A 21,639-nucleotide genomic window follows, 5' to 3' on the forward strand; every position below is an offset into this window, starting at 1 on the left:
CCCAAAAGGTTGCACTTCGACATAAACAGTATGAAGGCGAGAACGAGATTAGCTGTACTGGCCCATAACAGTAACATCAGTAGGGATCAAGCAAGAACTTCAGGAAAATTAGGGGTGCCACGTTACTACAAAGCCTTTACAAAATGAGGCAAACAATGGGTGGTCAAGCCAATATACGAGGAAATGGATTTTGAATTTGTCAAAGATCTGACATTAACTGTGTTGGCCGTCCATACTCATTGACTGTAAGCTGATTTTGTCTCCAGGACCCATACAATGCCACAAAACATTGCAAACAAACCTTTACTCCAAAATCCGAACTTGTCACAAAGCGTAGTTCTAGGTTGAAATGATTTGTAGCTCTCTGTAAAACGTGTTTACATTCACATCTAGAGGTGTTATCAATGCCAAATCATAAATGCCAAAAAATTCAATTTTAAAGCAAAAGAAACTGTAATTGAATATTGAATTGAAAGTGAATACAATGTGAATGTGGGAGGGGAAGCCCACAATGAGGCCTGATCTAAAGAAGTAAGATACCTTTGTTCACTAGACATAAATAGCACACATCAGGATATTTTATGGCATGTTGTTGAGGCTCTAAACCTATTGCCTATCTGTTTTGACAAGTACATTCTGCCTCGATCAATTCATCATGTAATTCTTTCTGTGTTCTCTGTGGTATATTGGGGATTATGTGGATCATGTGCAATAGCCCATTTTGAAATGCATATGGGTAAATTGAGAGCCACAATGGTGCAGAAGTTATCTCAGTGAGTTAAGCACTCATGACAGAGATGGCTCTTACTATGCAAGATTAAAATAGCACATTCCTGTAAGGGTGGCTGAGCATTTCCTATGTCTGACGTTTATGAACCTGCCTGCATATGTACTTGGTCTTGCAGCACAACAGGTGCTATTAACAGCAATGTATCTAGTGCAGATAAAAACCTTATGGTGAAGATCTAGAAATGAGTTTGTTCAGATGGGGTATTGTAAAACCTAGGTAATCACCTCCAACGATGAGCATAAACTGTTAGTCCAAGAGATGAATATGTATCCAAATTTGGAATCAAAGCATTCATCCTTGTATCCTGGCTTTGTCAGCGGACAATGCAGTGATCATGGTCTCTTCATCTAATATCTCATACATAACTATACTGTCTTCTGTAAGGTTTTCCTCCTCGCATGCCGGTGGCATCGTTTAGCCCATTCCTTGATCTTTCTTCTTATATAGGCCATTTGAGTGGAAGGGGTGGGAGACAGAAGGGAGTAGACCAGATGGTGCAGGACTGGGGCAAGCATATTTTAAAGTCTGCTCTACTCTTTTGATCTCTAATGGAAACACTATTTGAAAACCATGTCCCACTTATAACCTTTTTAAAAGTTTTAAAGTAATTGGTTTGGTTTGGTGGAGGGGGACCCCAAAGATGTCCGTGCCCCGGGCCCCAAAAATATATAAGATGGCCCTGCCACCCAGGTATGCTCAGCCGTTTGACACAAACAGTGTGTCACACACAGTGTCTGAACATGCACCATTAATTGGTAAGACACTGTGCATAACAATATTACATAGGGGACAGAAGTCTACAATTGTTTTTTTGCTCATCCGTCTATTCATTGCAGCATGTGTAAGCTAGGAACATCTCTCCATGTAGCTAATGCTAAGGTCTATCTAACAGATACAAGTTACACTGTGAAAGACACGATAATATGCTAACATTGTCCGGCCCCATTGCCTTTTTCTTTTCCCACATTCTTTGTCAAAATCGAAAGCTAAACGTCTCTGCCTTTGAATAGGACAAGTGCCTTATTGTAATTTGGCCTTGAATGCTAGGCATCAATTGCTCGAAGGACATACATTGTGAGGAATAGAAAAAAAAGTAAAGATATCTTTAACTATACTGAGACAATACATGTACCGCCAAGTTAGTGTGAAAGTGTGTGATACATCGTACAGAGCGGTTCCTTGTGGAAACAATCTAACCATGGAATTTCCAGAAATGATATAAATTGAAGTTTACATAACATTTTTATTGGGATTAAAAACAAGTAGGATGGAGCGCTGTATGCATAATAATTAATTGACAGTGGGGTAAACGTTGTCTGTGTGCACTGTGATCACTTTTCGAACAGTAATCTTGCAAGCTACGTTACAAGGACATCTGTCCGGGGTTCAAGGTGAATGGTTACTATGATTGTTCTTTGTTTTCACCATGTGGTTCTCCATCCCATTGGGAGAAATACCCAGATCACAGTGCTCAAATTGTATGCAACTCGTAGTCTCAAGTAGTACACCTTGTTTTCATTTGTGTGTTAAATATTGGTTGTGTTGTGCTTATGATTAGGTTTCAAACAGTTATATGGTAACTTGTTATATTAAAATAAAGAACGGCTACTGAAATTTATTTTTATTCTGTTTTGTTTGCAGATACTTTGTACCGTACTGCCTGCTGCCAACAGACAGATTCTGGAATCAACACTGGAGGATTACCATAAGCACTGTTTTTTCAATCAGCGTTATGTGGAACGATCGATATGGCCCCATATGTCCATTTGCGTTTCCGGCAATAAGAAGCAACATGTCAGCATTCATGATGTAAGAAGGCAGAGAAGCAAGAACGTTCGGCTTACAAAATGCAAAAAAAGAATTGTCTTCTCCCACACGGAGCAACAAGGTCAACATCAAATTACCCGCAAAATTAAAAAATCTTTTGTTTCCTGGAGTTTATAATTTCTTGTGAACATTCTTTGAAAAATAAAAGCATTTGCAACATTGCAGAGTATTGTTGATGTATTATTGAAATATTCAGTAAGCAAATGCTATTTATGGCAAGACAGTGAAGGCATGCTCTGTGTGAGCATGTCTGTGTTTTTCTTGTGTTTATCTTCCTGTTTGTGTGGGCGTGGGTGATGATGTGGCAGGTTGGGCTACACTGGCCATGAACTTAATAAAAGTAGCTGGAGCAGATCGCTGGGACAACTGATGTCAGCTTCGGGGACGGGTATTTTGATTTATTGTCACTAGCTCACTTGAACCTAGGGCGATCGATCCATGGATAAGATTAGCATATGATGGCTGCACCCAACACGTTGTTTTCGCATGTGTAATAGTGAGGAAAACTAAGGTAAGATGCATAGGAAAACTGTTTACGATCGATCAACATATGCTTACAACGACTTGCCCAAACGATCGGTACAATAAACTTTTTGAGCACTCTATTCCTTTTACTCCAATAAGCCAGTCACCTGAGACCCTATCCACTTTTCTACACATACCATTATAGTACTTCAACCAGTGGACATACTCTTGGACTCTTATATGCATCACCTCCAGTCATACACCTAAAACTATAGTAGCTAGCACAATTACATCCCACTTCATGCAATCTTGTACAATCTCAAGACAGTCCAACAAACCACCTGATACACACCCTGTCCACTTTTGTACACATACTATTACACCACTTACAGGCAATACACAAACCCTTGGGGACATGGCCTCCAGCCATACACCCAACAGTCTAACAGCTGGTCACAATCACCACAGCATAATACAGCCATGCACCCAACAATCTATACACTGCCATAACCCACACACATAACCCAACCACCTGAAGCCCTGTCCACATCTGTACAGATAGTATTCCAATACGTACAACCAGTCAGCACACTCTTCAAACCAATAAACCAGCCACATAAGGCCCTGTACACATTTCTAGACATACTACATTGAAACTGCATAGACCCTCACCAATACAAACAATACGTATACAATTATTGGTGTCATACTTCCTTGTAATCTGCACATTGCACTCTGTACACATATTTGTCCAATCCATATAACAGTATCACAATGTTTGCATGCATGGCTGTATTATGTTGCGTTGGTGGTGGCCAGGGCCTAAACTCTTGGGTGCATGGCCTACGGCCTCCAGTCTCCGGCCATGCACCCAAGAGTCTAGGCCGTGGCCACCACCACTGCAGCATAATACAGCCATGCATGCAAACATCTGCCCACTTACCACAAACATAACACAGCCACCTGAGGCCCTACCCACTTCAGTTCACATACTATTATAATACTTCCAACCAATGCACAAACTCTTGGATGCATGACCTCTCGCCCAAGACTCTATTAACTGCCCACAACCAATACATCTTAATACAGTAAATTGCCCAAGAATCTGCTAAGTGGCCACAACCCAAACACATAAACTATCCACTTGAGGCCCTGTCCACTTCTGTACACATAGTATTCCAACACTTCAACCATGGGCACACTCTTGAACTGTTGACTCCATCACCTACAGCCATGCACCCAAGACTGTAGTAGCTGGTCACAATCACTGCAACATGACACACCCATGCAGCCAACAATCTGTACACTGGCCACAAACCACACACATAAGCCAGCCACCTGCGGCCCTGTCCACTTCTATACATACAGTATTCCAGTACGTACAACCAGTCACCACACTCTTCAATCCAATAAGCCAGCCGCTTCAGGCCCTGTCCACTTTTCTACAGATACCATTACAATACTTCAGACTAGCGGGCACACTCCTGCACTCTTCAGTGCATCCCCTCGAGCCATGCAATCAAGACTCTAGTACCTCGTCAGAATCACGACAGCATAATACAGCCATGGATCCAACAATTTATACACTACCATAACCCACACACATAGGCCAAACACCTGAGACCCTGTCCAATACGTACAACCAGTCACCACGCTCTTCACTCCAATAAGACAGCCACCTAAGGCCCTGTACACTTTTCTAGACATAACATATCAAAACTGCATAGACCCTCAACAATACAAACAGTAAGTATGCCATTATTGGTATCTTACTTCTTTGTAATCGGCACATTGCATTCTGTACACATATATGTGCAATCCATAGACCATTATCACAATGTTGACTACATGGCTGTATTATGTTGTGGTGGTTGTGGCCATGTTCTAAATTCAAGAAATGTTGTGTTATGTTGCGGTGGCCACAACCACCGCAAGATAACACAGCCATGCACCCAACAATCTGCACACTGGCCACAACCCACACACATATGCCAGCCGTGGGCAGACTCTTGGGTGCATGGCCAGAGTCTAGGGGCTTGCCGCTCACAACACAGCACAATACACCCAATACAAACATCTTCACATCATGTACAATACACTTCCAATCCCTAATTAAGCTTGCCTGCAGTCGCCACATAAACTGGGCAGACTCTTGGGTGAATGGCCTCTGGCCTCTGGTCATGCACCCAAGAGTCTAGAGACTTGCCACACACAACACAGCATAATACACACTATAGAAACATCCTCATATCATCTACAATCAACTCCCCTCCCTAATTAAGCTTGCCTGGAGTCACCCCATAAACTGCTTGCCTCAGGACCTATCCTACCCTAATGAAGGCTGCCTGCAGTCACCACAGAAGATGATCGCCTGAGGATTGATCCGCAAACTGCTGCGGTATTCGTGGGCGCCTTCTTCTTCCACCTAAACAAATGCATCATATGAACCATGTTTCACTCCCCCACTCTTTCCAGCCCCACTTCCCATCACCAGATGCCCCCAAAGCATGTTTTTGAGCATCTTACGTTGTTGCACGATCCATGGATATCCAAGGATACAACATAGCGGGCGTTTCCAAAAATGATGACACAGAGCACGCTTCCCTCCAGCCAATCAGCAGGTGCATTGTATGTCCGCAGAGATCACTCCGCCCTCTGGACCAATCAGAGAACAGGGAAATGGGTCAGCAGAGCCAGATATCATGAATTTTTTTGCACCTACATTTTGCCTGTTTTTTAAAAAACTACTGGACGGATTTTCACCAAATTTATATATGTAAAAGTGAAGATGTGTGGATTTGTGGTAAAACGTAGGTTTTCTATACTATTACACACTGTTTCGCCAATCTGAACCAAATGTTGCACATTCACCTGTTAGGACCCTCCAGACATTACTGGCTACATGCCATCTGGACACCAATCCCTTTTCCCGGATTTCAGCAAAAGGGAAAATGTGTGTGTGTGTGAGTTTGTGGCTTGACGAAACATTGTTCCTTATACAATTCCACATTGTTTCACCAATCTGAACCAGGACCTATGAGGCAATGAAAGCCCGGGCAATGCCGGGCATATCAGCTAATATATATATATATATATATATATATATATATATATATATATATATATATATATATATATATAATATGCCCCAATATGGTTTAAAGATCTTCTATGTTTCCAGTGCTCTCTGAGAGCTCTGAGAGACCACTTGTTAACCTTTTGCCAAATTGCATTATGGTATTTGTAGTCTCATAGTCAAGATGGCGGGAATAATAACACAACTGTACACCTTTGGCCTAACATAGTTCTATAAGGATTTATTTATTTGAATGACACTATGGTATGTGTACTTTTCAAGGTATCTTTTAAAGCAGACTATTGTTGAAAGCCTGACATGGGGGTTAGGAGGGGAAATAATGAGAGGGCAAGTAAGTCATGAGTACTTGCGCAGGATGTAGTAAGAGAGGTTGCAATCCTGGTGCAGTTATTTTCCCCTGATTCTGGCTGCTTTTCAGGGCACACATAAAAGACACATGTGGGTGGACATCGTAACTTTATTTGAGAGGGCGGACACAACTCCTTGTCTTATTTTCATGCATTTGGCTACCAGGATTTTACTCAGTTTGTCATGTTCCCAGTGCAGACGCTTACCCACAAGACCACAAGCACTTGACTCCTTTTGGAATTTTGTTTTCCAGGGAATATTTCACTACCGATTGCTGCATTTATTGGAACATTTCCTCCGTTAGCTTACTTTTTCATATTCATTACTTTTTTTTTAAGTCCAATGCTATTTTGTCTTGCACACTTTCTTCTAAGGGGAAGCTCAACTTAATTACATTTGTATATTTCACTTTAAGATTTTTGTTCACTTATTGTGCGTACATTCATGGGAGCCAACTTATGATTTTCGCTATGAGGCTCTGGCCTTAGGTGAATGTTAGTCTGAGAAGGCTTTTGCTTGACCTTTGAACTGCATTTAATTGAATTTAACCCATCAAATATGGAATGGAATTATTTTGTAAAACTGTGTTTGAGGTGATGCATAGGGAAGGTATAAAACATTCGACATGAAAAGTAATGATACCTTGTCAATTAATAAAATAAAAATAAAAAATCCAATGCTATTTTGTCTTGTGCACTTTCATTTAAGGGGAAGGTCAATAGAACTACATTTGTATATTTCACTTTAAGATATATGTTCACTTACTGGCTAGTGGTCTGGTATGTCCTAAAATAGACTGTGCCCACTAGTCATGGCCGAATGTGATGGCCAGTGTTGTGGAAAAAATCTATGGAATAACAAAACCCTTGAAATTCAAGGAAAAAATGTTAGCTGCAGGGACGTTAAGATGAGAACTTAATGCATCAAAATCCCTGAAATTCAGCTAAAGCCACCTTAACTTTGCATTCCCTGTTGTGCAGCCTATGACCACAATGATGACATCACAGAAGACATCCCTGATAACATCACTGGTGACTTCACTAGTCATATCTTCTATTACATCACTGATGACAACAGTGATGGAATCACTGGTGACATCACTGTTTACATGATATATAACACCACTGATTACATCTGTGATGGCATTAGACGTAATATCATGTATGACTTAGCTAATAAAAGCTTTTATTAACAAAATAACAATTTAGGCCGTGGACACAGTGCACGGCCGAAGGCCATGGCAGGTGGCTAGTTAGTGTTGTACAATATGCAGTGGGCACAGCCGAAGGCCATAGCCATTGGCCATGGCTGAAGGCCATAGATTGTGGCTCCTTTATGTGTTACAATAAAAAGTGGCCAAAACCGAAGTGTGGGACCACTGCCTATGGTCAAAGGCCATGGTTAGTGGCTGATGAGTGTTGTAAAATATACAGTGGGCACGGCCAAAGGCTGTGGTCATTGGCCATAGTCAAAGGCCATGGCTAGGAGCCCTTTAGTGTTTGAAAATATACAATGAGCACATTAATGTGTTATAATATACAGGTTAGATGGCCAAACAGCGTAGCCACTGGCCATGGATGAAGGCCACGGCTAGTGGCCTCTTAATGTGTTAAAATATACAATAGGCAGGGACTGTCCGGGGTAAGTGCAGCAGTTCTTTGTCTGCAACCTCATTTGGCTTGGTATTTTTGTTTTATTTTTACTTTGTTTAACTTTCTGCACCTTGTGTATGTGTCTCCTTGCCTCCCCTCCGGGCAGCCCGGGCAGCCCTCGGCGAAGGGACACAAGGCAAAGGGAAGATCCCGAGTAAGCAGCTCCAGTCCGTGTTTGCTCGCATTCGCCTGGACACCTGACAAAGACAACCAAGAGCGACAGGTATGGTAAGTGTGCTCTCGGCAGGGATTACAGCCATTACTGTACTTCAGTAAAACCCCACAACTCTTACTACCTAATATCATATACCTGCATGCATTTAGCCAAATTGTCTGAGGTTATAAAGGTTTGTATAGAGTCTAATTGTATAAGCTAGCCAAAGTCTGCATTTAGCCTAAACAGTATAGGGTAGCCAAAGTTTGCATTTAGTGTAATTGTGCAAAGTACCCAAAGTTTGCATTCAGCCTAATTGTATAAGGTAATCCAAAGTTTGCATTTAGCCTAATTGTGTAAGCTAGCCAAAATCTTCATTTATCCTAAATTGTATAGGTTAGCAAAAGTTTGCATTTAGCATAAGCATGCAAAGTACCCAAAGTTTGCATTCAGCCTAATTGTATAATGTAATCCAAAGTTTGCATTTAGTCTAATTGTGTAAGATAGCCAAAGTCTGCATAGAGCCTAAATTGTGTAGGGTAGCCAAAGTTTTCATTTAGCATAAGTGTGGAAAGTAGCCAAAGTTTGCATTTAGCGTAAGTATGCAAAGCATCCAAAGGGGGTAATTACGAGTTATGGGGTAACCATGCCGCTATTAGTGGCATGGCTACCCCCTTACCAGGTACTGGGTCCGGGTTCCTTAAATGAGGAATTACCGCGCCATTCCAACATTGGAGGACCCGGTAATTCCTCATTTAAGGAACCCGGACCTGGTAGCTCCCCATTCCCATTCGAGCCCCCATAGGGCTCAATGGGAATGGGGAGGGTGCTAACAACAGGCCTGTTAATAACAGGCCTGTTGTTAGCACCCTGGTCGGCTCGCGGGACCCGCTAATGGCACCTGGTAAAACCAGGCGCCCTTAGCGGGTTCCTGCGAGCAGACTCGTAATGAGGCGTTAAGGGGTTGACGGCGCTGGCACAGTTAACCCCTTAACGCCTAACTCTTAATGACCCCCAACATCTTCATTTAGCTAATGTCTAAGGTAACCAAAGTTTGCATTTAGCATAAGAATGCAAAGTAGCCAAAGTTTGCATCTAGCCTAATTGTCTAAGGTAACAAAAGTTTGCATTTAGCTTAAGTGTGAAAAGTAGCCAACATGTGCATTTAGCATAATTGTCTAAGGTAACACAAGTTGGCATCTGACCTAATTGTGTACAGGAGCCCGAGTCTGCATTTGGCCTAGTTGTGTGGGGTAGACAGGGTTTGCATCTGGCGTAGGTGTGAAGTGTGGCTAAAGTTTGCATTTATCCTAATTGTGTAAGCTAGCCAAAGGATGCATTTGGCCTGACTGTGTAGGGTAGCCAAAATTTGCATCTAGAGTAAGTGTGTAAGGTAGCCTAGTTTGCATTTACCCTAATTGTCTAAGGTAACACAAGTTGGTATCTGGCCTAATTGTGTAGGGTAGCCAGAGTCTGCACTTGCCTAAATTGTCTAATGTAACCAAAGTCCGCATTTTGCCTATTTGTCTAATGTAACCAAAGTTTGCATCTAGCCTAATTGTCTATGGGAGCCGAAGTGTGCATTTGGCCTAATTTTTATTTTATTTATTTATTGGTTTTCATCGTGCTGAAGCCTGCAGGCATTAGGGCACAACAGGGAATACAAGATGAACAAGACAAACATTCTTAAGGAGGTCTATCCTAATCTTCATTTTTTTTCAAGTTTTGACTGGATTGTGTACCTGGACAATTAATTGCCTAGGTTTGTCAAAGTTTGCATTTATCCAAACTGTCTAAGGTAGCCAAGGTTTGCATCTGACCTGATTGTGTAAGGTAGTCAACATTTGCATTTGGCCTAATTGTCTAGGGTAGCCAAGGTGTGCATCTGTCCTTGTTGTGTAAGGTAGCCAAAGTCTAAATTCGACCTGATTTGTGTAGGGTTAGCCAAGGTTTGCATTTAGCCTATTTTTCTAAGACATCCACATAGGGAAACTGGCTCTACAGGGGGAGTCTTGCCTTCTTCACTTCTGGCCCAAGCTGGACATGCCGTCTGTGTGCCCCACTGGGAGAGGGGGGCGGTGCTCTGCGATAGGCTTGTGGGGCTCTATATTTTCTCGGTTTCTGCTCACTGCTGCTCTCACAGATAAGCATTGCGCCATAGTTACAGGCTGCTGGACTCCACATTCTACTACACTCTGAGATAGGTAGTATGTCATACACAATTTGGGGGCTACCTGCCTGATATTATACAAACTTGGATAGCGACTGAGTGGTATCTAGCTCTCAGTCATGCTCAGGGGTAGCCACTTTACAGTTTGCTGCCCTCTGACCTGCCATGCCCCACTAGGACATCACCCCCTCCTCTACAAGTTACAGGTATAACACTCTCCATGAACAACCAATATAGCCATGGTATATCTCACTGAAAGCCACCAAACCCTTAACCCAGTCCCACTCACAACTCACCAACAGTAACTACAGATGTTACAAAGAAACTCCTGCAACCAAAAGGAACCAGCGAACCAAACAACCACAGAGGAACCAACAATGTCTCTGCCTCTGTGATACAATACAATATACACCAAAAACTCAATCAAAGGACCAAAAGAAATATTAGGAAAGCAGGAAAACAAAAATGAACCATAGAAGGAGCCTCACATCGACAACTATCTCACTTGGTACAAAGGCACAAAACCCTGCAAATAAGGAGAAAACATCAGACTCACAGAAAGATAGTCACAACTACAAACCATCAAGACACTGAATGGAAAAACCAAGGAGCAACACAGGGAAAATCAGCAGGTTCCACCTTGGGCACAAAACTAAAGAATATACTACTTTAAAATATTAAACCTCAGAGTCACAGGAAGACTTTAGCAACTGTGAAACACACAAACCATCCTGGTATTCAAAGCAAAAACACTAGAGGACATAGAAGCACAGAATAACAAGGACACACAAAATAGAATCAAAACAGGCGACCACATCAAGATTTATTAGCACAGTAAGGGAATGCACACCAACGCCAGCGACTATAATACGAGACACCCCAAAAATCAGACAAAAATCACTCTACCTAACACCCTACCTGTCAACAGACCATTCACTAGTGTAGAAACCCACAATCAGAAACATTAGACACATCATCAGGATACCGGGACTCCAAAAGGAAAGGCCAGAAACACACAAGGAGAATGATTGGGAACACCACTTCCACTTGCAAACTCAGAAGAAGACGGGAACCCAATACAAAACCTATACAAACTATTTAATGAAGAAACAGACCCAACAGAACAAACACAACCAACACCCATAGACAAACATCGTCAAAAAGACCACAAGAAGACACAAGCAAGAACAAAACAGGCCACAATTAAGAAAAAAATACACAGCAACCTAATCAATGCCAGATCTATGTCTAAACACACAACAGAGATCTATGATCTACTTTGTGATGTGGGAGTAGACATCCTATTCATCACAGAAACCTGGCTAGCACAAAACTAAAAAGTCATACTATACAGCTGTTTACCAGATCACTTCAAATGCATACAGGCAAACAGAAAAGCAAAAAGAGGAGGAAGACTCGCCATGGCATACAAAGGTCATCTACAAGAACTGCGAATCCCTCATGCTACACCTGACCTCAGACCCAAAAACAAATCTCACATTTATAATTGTCTATAGAACCCGACCCCGATGCAGCCTTCTTAGACACCTACGTAGAAGCGGTCACTAACATGGCCATTAAACATGATCACTTGATCATTTTCAGTGACTTCAACATACGGTTAGAAGAAGAGAATGCAAACTAGCAGAAAACACTAAACAGCTTGAGACTGTGTGCCTATGACAAATGGTGAACGGATCCATGCACACAGTGGGCCACATGCTAGATATAATCTTCACCAATAAAAATATGATCACAACATCACCTCCAATCCAAATAATTTGGAGTGACCACCTCATTATACCCATCGTGGTCCAAATGCCATCAATATCATCCAATAAGCTCCTAAGAAAGCCCCGATCTGGAAAAGAAACTGGAACACCATCAAAAGCAGTGACCTAGTAGAGAAATTAGAATTCTCAAAGCCATCAATTGCAAACCTGGACACAACTGAGATAGACGAAAGATCAGACGTAATCCTCAACTGGGTCACAAAAAAAATAGATAGCATCTCATCAGAAAATCCTGTCATGCCATCACGAAAGAAAGCGGTAGATAGATGATTCATGCCCCACCTCAAAGCAATGAAATTAACAAACCGGAAACTAGAACAGGAATGGAGGATAAACTACAACCAATACAAAAGAGTAACATATCAAAAACAGATCAGAACATATAAAGTGGAAATCCCAAAAGCAAAAAAGAGACACTCAATGAACGCATCGCTAAAGTCAACAACACTCAGAAAGAACTAAACGAGATGAGAAACCCTCCTGGATGCAATAAGACACAGGTCCCCTCGCAAAAACTATGCACCAATCTTGCAGATCAGTTTAAAAGTAATATCACCAAAATACAAAATACATCGGATCATACAAAGTATACCCACTGACTGTTCACTACATCCAACTGACCACCGGACCTGAGACCAGGCTGAACATCTTTCACCAAATATCTAGAATAAGGCATGATCCACCAGACGTCTACGAAGCGGTCCATGCACAGGGAGCAGCATTGGAATACTATCTTAACTACCTTTAATCTGACACTTTCAATGGGAAGAGTACCACAAGCCTTCAAATCAGCCTACGTCAAACCGCTCCTCAAAGATACGATTGGTGATATGGAATACTGCTTAAAATACAGACCGATCTCAAACATTCCATACCCAGCAAATCTAACTGAGACCTATGTTTACAAATAAATCCTGGAACACTTTTTTCATAACCAAAGGTATTGTCCTTGTGTGCCAACTGGAATAATTAAAATGAACAGTCAATTGTTTTTCAACTTTTTCTCAATTTGTTTATTTTAGCCAATTCTCAATATAATTTCCAATATGTTTATTTTCTCTTTAATTTCCAATTTGTTTAATTTCTCTCTACACGTGTTTCACCAATTTATTGCAGTGGCTCATCAGGAGAGATATCTAAAACAATACATTTAATACAAAACAGCATCAGGATTACTACATATATATATATTAGTTAATGTGTGTATCCTTGTGAATTTGACGGTTAGCTACTCACCCTATAACATTTCCAAATAAATGAGCAGATTTTCCTTTTCTTAGTGTACTTAATACATTTGCAGTGATTCCCTCTTTCTTTCTCAATAATCTTGAGAGTAATTGGTGCAGGGCACTCAAATGAAAAGTTGAAGAAGGTTTACAAAAATTAAGTATATTGCTGATTATCAGTTTCACTTCTTATAAATTGCAAATATCCACAATGTTGCCATAAATTTCAAAAGAAAATACAGTGGGATGCAGTAACATTTTATGTTAAACAAAAATAGATTACATTGTTAAGTCTTACCAGTTCCTGAGGCCGCAATGCGCCTGCCTAAACCCTGATGCCTCTGATCTGAGACAAAGATTAGAAGTGGCTAAGGCACCCTTTTATTGTGGAAGCCGTAGCGCACAGTGATATCACACATATTAGCGTGCTGATGTCATCTCGCAACGTGAAGTGACCATTTTGTTCGTTATGTGAGGTCGCATCTGTTATTGTTTCCTCAATTGTTATTTCTTGGTTTTCAAGTAAGGAGAAATTTGAATATTTATTATATAGAAAAGGGCATCTAAACAAACATAACATTATGTAAGCATCTTTAAGCAGATACATTACAATAATCATGTGATAGTATTTGATCATGAGAATATTATTTACACACAGTTGCCATTTTATTTATACTTGATTCTTCATTAAGAGTTGCCAATAATAATGAATGGATAACAATTAATAGTGGTGTTGTGCCAATTATATCTACACCTTATAACAAGTAGGTCATAACCTTCATTATTTGGGGAGTAATAGATGAGGTTTACTAGATGAATATTAGTTTTATATTATAATAACTTGACCAAACTCAGGATTTCTGATTTAATTTGTTTAGCCATTTCTATTTTGTCAAATTTTGACTGAATTTGTTTTACGAAAGGGTTTAGGTGGGGCATTATTCAGTACTTTTTTATTTGGTACTTTTTATTTTTAGGTACTTTTTTATTATTATTATTTCATCTATATCCTCCTACATACTTCATAACACAATGTGGGATTGACAACCTATTATTGTATATTTGGGCCAAAGTCATCTGAACATAGATTAAAACTAATTATACATTTCATTACCACTATTCAGTCCAGTCTCCCATGAGACAGATTCATCCTGCTTCTTTCCATCATAAGAGTAGTTCTTTATTTCCTCCCCTGGGTAGCTCCTTGATAATGTCAAGACCCAGGACTTGCAGTTTCTCAATTTCAGTTTCTGAGTGTTCTGTACAGAAATGAATGGCAATTGGATAACTCAAATCTTTGTTCCGAATAGCTCTCAAGTTTTCAAAGACCCTTGTTTGTAGGCCCTGATTGTGCTTCCAATATACAGCTTATCACAAGTACACTTAATCCAAAAGACTTTACAATTGATACATTTTCAAATTTGTTTTTATTTTCCATTAGATAATCGCAGGCTTTTGGTACCATTCATCATCTGTGGACAAAGTTTACAATTCCCAAATCTGTGATTTCCTAGGAAAGGTCTTTGGTTTAGCATGCTACTGAGATCCTAAAGCAGTAGTTGGTTTAAGGAAGCTGAGTCTTACCATATTTTTGATCGTTGGAGCCCGGCGATAATAAATAACTGCTGAATCATCAAAATATTTACTCATATTCTCAACAGTTTTTAGAATATTCCAGTGCTTTTTAAGAATCTTTTTAACCGTAAATGCCTCTGAGTTATATGTTGTTATGAATTTAGGTTTGAACATTTGGGTGGCCACCTTTGGTTTGTCTTTCAATTGAAAGTTCCTGGGGATTTTATCTACTTTTACTACAGCTTCTCGTAGATTTTTAGGATTGTATCCTCTATGGTAGAATGTTGTTATGGTTTTGTCAATGTTCTCTCGGTAGGGAGTTTCAGTGCAACAGTTTCTCTTCAGTCTTAGTATTTCCCCTTGGGGGATGTTATTGATCATGTGTTGAAGGTAGATGTCTATGTATTGTGATATCTTTACCATTAAAGAGCCAATTCCATTGATGATTGGGTGTCATCATGGACATTTTCCGTATTCTTTATGTATTTTGGGTAGGAAATATATTGTCGCCATTATATAATCCTTGCTTGTCATATATTGCAACTCCTCTTCCAAAAGGAGACCTTCTTCATACCAACATTTACTGATTTACTGATCTCTTTCCATTCTCTTTCTAGGTCTGGAAGAGGACGTTCTTTGCGTTTTTGGTAACGATCTGTATTATTTAAATGGACCTTTCCCTCTCGTACATATTCTGTTCTGTTTATCAGAACTATCTTTCCACCTTTGTCAGACATTTTTGTTATTATAGTTTCATCCTTAGCAAGTTCTTGAAGGGCTAGTTTTTCATTAAGAGAAAGATAGTATGGATTTTAGTTTTTTAATCATTTAAGTAGTTAGATCATAATTCACTACTCACAGCCCTTTGAAATAATTCAATTACATTGTCTTCGGCTATTCCAGGTATACAATTTGATTTGGGTTTCAGTGTTGTTTCTTCAGACAGGATTATATTGATGCCTTGTTCGTCAAGAAATCAAGTTGTCATGTACTCTTCCTCTTCTGTAAGCTTTAACAAGTCAATCGTATTTTCTACTATTTCCACTGACAGGAACACGTTGAAAACAACCAACTATTGGATCAGGCACAAGTAGGATTCAGATCCATGAGAGGAATGGAGACTGTGCTACGCTGTATATGGGACGACCTAACGACCAACACAGACTCCATCATTAACTAAGCATTGATACTACTCGACTTCTACGCAGTATTTCACAGTCAACCATAACACCCTTGTCAAAAGACTTGAAGACATAGGAATCAGCAACACAGCGCTACTTTGGATTAAATCATTCCTGTCCAAATGGACAGAAACAGTATGGATAAAGCCATTCGAATCTACACCGTGGGACACCACTAGTGGAGTACCAAAAGGCTCCTCAGTATCCCGACTACTGTTCAACATCTACATGACGCCCCTAATCAATCAAATCAAAAGAAATTGCCTCATATGCTACAATTATGCAGACGATACCCAAATCATCTACAAAATCAACGGCAATGAAGAGGAGAGCCTCACGCTAACAGACTGTTTCAAAGAACTCCACCAATGGATGAACACTAACATCCTTAAAAATAAAATTAACCTGGACAAAACAGAAAACATGATTTCACCAAACAACCAAGGAACCAACCAGGACAGCCCATGGCTGACAGAACTTAGAACCCCACCTGAACCATCAGAAGTAGTCAAAAACCTTGAAATCCTAATGGACAATGAGCTAACACTAGAGCCACAAGTCAACGCGATAATTAAGAAGTGCTTCTTCCATCTCGCTCAGCGGGTTGAGTGCTCGCAGCTGCAATCGGAGTGTGATCTGCAGGTCGCAGGGTCGAATCCCGGCAAGGCCAACTCAGCCTTTCATCCTTCCGAGGTCGATAAATGAGTACCAATTTCGGTTGGATGATTTTGTGTGTAAATATGTGCTCTGTAAAGCGCTTTTGATTAAAGCGCTATATAAATAACTCATCATTATCATTCTCTACACACTATGAAAAATATAACACCCTTCCTTTCCTCCATGCCCAAAACACTTGCCATGAACTCCCTCATCGTGTTCAAGACATTTTACCCCAACAGCATATATCTTGGAATGCTGGAGTACTTGCTGAGGAAACTGCAAGAAATACAGAATGCTGCTGCCAGACTTCTCCTCAAACTCTCCTGAGGAGACCACATCACGCCAGCGCTAAGGATGCTACATCGGCTCTCAGTCAAAAAACAAATCACCTTCAAAACAATGTGCATAACAAACAAAGCAATCCATGGCCAGGCAGCAGAATTCAAACAGAAGAAAATCACCATCTACAAACTAACAAGAACACTTTGATTCAGCAACTACATTTGCCTAGAACCTAAACTCTACACGAGAAGAGAACTTAAGGATCAGACTTCTCTTGCATGGCTGTAAAACTCTGGAACTCCCTCCCGAGAGAAATATGCACTATAGAGGACCATCAAAAATGTAGAAAACTTCTAAAAACATTACTCTTCAGCTATGAAGGGGATGAAAAAGACTGAACAACATCGATCCACCACAAAATGAACAAATACATGGAAAGGATCCCCATAAATCCAGGGACTGAAACAAGTCACCCGACATGAACCAAGACCAAATATAGGAACAAGCCCCATTAACACAATCCAATGTGCTAAACCAGGAAAAGCTCAGCAAGGGAAACTTACCACAAAAGCAGGCACCACAACCGCTAAAGTACTCCAGGAAAAACCCCTTTTCAATAACCTGATACCTTATACAGAGGTGCATTTAGCCTACCCGCATAGGCCAACCTTATCCTGCATGTGACCTAATTAGCCAAATCTGCACTTAGCCTGTATGTGTGGTTTGGCCGCATTCTCCATCTAGTCTAATAGTATAGCTAAGCGTTATGCTCCCTGCTGCGCCCTGAGACAGGCACTATATAACTTTGACATAATGCTTGGTCGATCAAGATGGATTGGTTGGGGTGGGAAGTGCACATCAAACCCCTATAGACTGTTGGGAATAGAAAATGTACCATACCCAGATTAATTGATTAATGGTGGGGAGTGTGTCACACTGGGATGGAGTATGGGGGATGGGAGAGGTGTCACACTTGAGGGGGAGGGCGGTTGGAGACCAAAAGTTCATCCCACTTTGATCGAGTGTCGCGTGTGGAAAATGTGCCTCACTGGGATGGATGGACGGTGTTGGGAGATGTATCGCACTTAGATGAAATGCCGAAGGTGTGAAACGCTTCACATATAGAGGAATTGGTTTGCGAGCGGAAGACCTGCTGCACACGGATGGAGTTTTCAGGGCAGGGAATGCCTTGCACCTAAATACATTCCTGGGGATGGTAATTTCCTTGCAATAGAATGAATTATAGGGCGTGGGACATGAGTGGCATTTAGTCTGAAAGTTGAGTGTAGGAAATGCATTGCCACTAACCAACCGTACTAATAAATCACTTCTCTTCATAGTCACTCTCAAACTCTGAACTAAACACAACCATGCCTCTGTAGCACCTCAGACTGCATGCACTTTACAATACCCTACATGAAAACAAACTATACACAATCACGCCTCACCACCACATGACGGCTACCAACCAAAAACACACCTACGCTGAGTGACCAGTTACTCCAAACTGAAGCTACCAATCGCAGACCACAGCTCTCCTACTCTTCTCTCGCTCAGTGCCAACTATCAAACCCTGCAACCCTCCTTACATTTCAGAACCACCAGAGTGCCAAGAGACCACCCAGGTGGCCAAAGTTTGTGGTACAAGACCCTTTAACATTAACATTAACATTTATGTGTTAAACTACATAGTGGGCATGTCCAAATGCTGGGGGCTGGGGCCCAGTCCAGTTAGTATTGTAATCTTATCAGAGATTTGAAGAGTAATGTCATGGATGATGTAATTAGTGATGTCATCAGTGATGTCATCAGTGATGTAATCAGGGATGTCATCTGTGATATCATCATTGTCTTAATATGCTGCTCAATAGGAGGGCGATGTTAAAGTGGCTTAAGCTGAATTTTAGGAGTTTTGTTGTGTTACGTTCTCACCTTAACGTCCCAGCACCTAATGTTCTTTCCTTGAATATATATATGCACACACCGGTGAGGAAAGACACCCAACAATGGCTTTTGTAGCGTGGTTTCTACTTCCTTCTTTCCTGTTCCATTTCTCAAATTGTGGTTCCCTGCATTCAGCATTTAACTGTCACTTGGCAACTGGCTAGTCATTCCCGGATTAGATACCTACAATTTGCAGCAGGTGCAAAAAAACACTACCTGGGAATTCTGGCTACAAAACACTTCAAGGGCTTCCAGAGCACATCCTGCGGCCATCACAATTTCACCATAATTGGAAAATACTCATTAAATTGAGTTGTCTGTCCTTATTAAATATCAGCATGCATCCACCTCATACCATTACATACACACGCCCCTATTCATAGAATCATTGTCCCTCTTCCACCTTCCAGTCATATCTTCCCAATGTGCTGGTTCTGTGTGTCCCTATCCCATTCCTGCGTTTCTCCACCCCACCACCCCCCCACCCCCCTCGTTCACCCTATTTTCATCTATTCTTCCTCCACAGAGTAGCCCTGGCGGGGCCACAATACACCATTTTCTCACACAAGGTACTTGCTACGTAATATCACTACCATGGTGATTTGTGCAGCATGACGCTTTGTAGCGTAACATATTTATATGTTCTTGTGACTCACACAAATAATCCAATTTGTGGGTGTTTTTAGGTGTTAGTTACACCTGAAACAAGCAGAAAAAAGTGTAAGTTGCATCCGATTCGCAAATAAAAGATGCCTGTGCCTGTTTTAGTCCATTTACACGGGGGAAATGTGTACTGGTGCCTTCTTAGGTGAAGCAAACAATTGCATACTTGAATTTAAACATGTTATTTCTCACGCTGAACACTATGTTGCTCTTTCATATTCCCCCTTTCTGCCCAAATCCGATTAACCTTTAAGAAACATTTTAACTTTCACGCTTTTCACACCCAATTTACACCAAGAACATTTGGAAATTAGGTGTAATTTAAGCAAGAGATTGTTCGCAGATGTTAGTATATATTTTTTGTGCATAACATCGAAGATGCAACTTTTTGGGTGCGTACTTCTTTTCAAATGATAAACCCACAAATTCACTGACACCCTTTTCAAGTGACTGGATGGACTGACTGTATCAGTTATTGTGTGTGCCACTTGGGGCATCCCCTAAACAAATTGCCCTAAAATGACCCACATCCCTCGAAAAGTTGGAAATAGTTTAGTGAACTTGGCATGCACCCTCTATAGGGACTCACCAGTAACCCATGCTGGCACAAAAAACAAATTTTTAATGTTTAAAGCACTCCGATTCTTTGATAAAGATGTGTTTTTTTTCAATGTTATGGATTACTAAATATATCACACAATAACGACTGTTACAGTTCAGAAAAGGAGAATGAGTCTCATTGCATACTACATATCTAAAAACTTTGCTAATTATCCAGTAATTGAAATAAGAGTTCTTTCTTTTTTGATCAAGCGCCATTTGAGTTGGATGTCCCTTTTTTTGGATGGGTTAGACACACCAAATCTGTCCACCGCTCAGGATTGACCAAATCCTGAAGGACATGCTCCTGTAATTGTCCTTTCCAATCCCTTTCTTGTTAACAAGCCCATATAAACTGGAGAAGCCTTCAGTAATTGGCTCAAGGTTGATACTAAATTAATTAAAGCTATTCTGTTGTACCTAACCTTTACGAGTGAGTTTCTTTTTTGAGGGGAGGGCTCTGCTGATCCCTGCCAGCCCGGAAAAAAAACAGATGTGCACCCAAGCTCTTGAAAATTAATGAGAAAGAGGATAAAATCGATGAACATTTTGCTCGCAGAAAACTGACACAAAACAGACACAATAAACCATGAGCAAACACAGTGAGTTGAAAAAAAATAGGTCTGAAAAAGTAGGCAAATTCAATTATAGAAGTAATTAGAAGATATAGGGCAAGGCTGCCTTCTGGGACTGTGCCAGGAAACACGAATTAATATCAGTGAATAGAATGCAGACATGTAGTAATTAAGAGGCAATCACCTATGGCAATGAATAACTGGAAACAGGCTGCAAACTATTAATTCAGTGATCATAAATTTTTCTGAATGATTAATACGGCGAGTTTATTTTAAAAGACTCATTTCTGTAGAAGATATGCAGACAAAGAGGAATTATTTGTTCTACTGGAATTCATAAGAACCTAATTACATTTCATGATTTGCAACAACATTCAGAATTATCTGTAAACAGCGGCAGCAGTATCCCCTCCAGTGACTCTATGCTATGAGTGTAAGTGCATCGCAATCAATAAATTAAGAGGGGCTTGACGGTGCAACAAGTATATAACCATGATTGCTTGCTGGTTTGGGGATTATGTGTACGCCTTCTCTGCTTTGTGTTGTTTTGACTTCAGTGTACACATGAGGGGCATTATCATTTCCTTAAGCAGAGAACATTCACAAGTTTCCTGCTTTTCTTCGAACGGTGGAGATT

General features: G+C 40.7%; 1 long non-coding RNA gene across 2 annotated transcripts in view; it reads right to left on the bottom strand.

Moving 5' to 3' along the window:
- LOC138491858 (uncharacterized) overlaps nucleotides 1–21,639 on the bottom strand; it is a 1,096,402-nt gene that overhangs the window by 840,408 nt on the left and 234,355 nt on the right. For both annotated transcript variants that reach the window (XR_011276097.1, XR_011276098.1), the window contains one exon: nucleotides 5,609–5,737. This is a non-coding gene — a long non-coding RNA (uncharacterized lncRNA). The remainder of the gene's footprint in view (nucleotides 1–5,608; nucleotides 5,738–21,639) is intronic.

Source organism: Ambystoma mexicanum, chromosome 10, assembly GCF_040938575.1.
Source record: "Ambystoma mexicanum isolate Mex_15411 chromosome 10, UKY_AmexF1_1, whole genome shotgun sequence".
Classification (NCBI taxonomy): Eukaryota; Metazoa; Chordata; class Amphibia; order Caudata; family Ambystomatidae; genus Ambystoma; species Ambystoma mexicanum.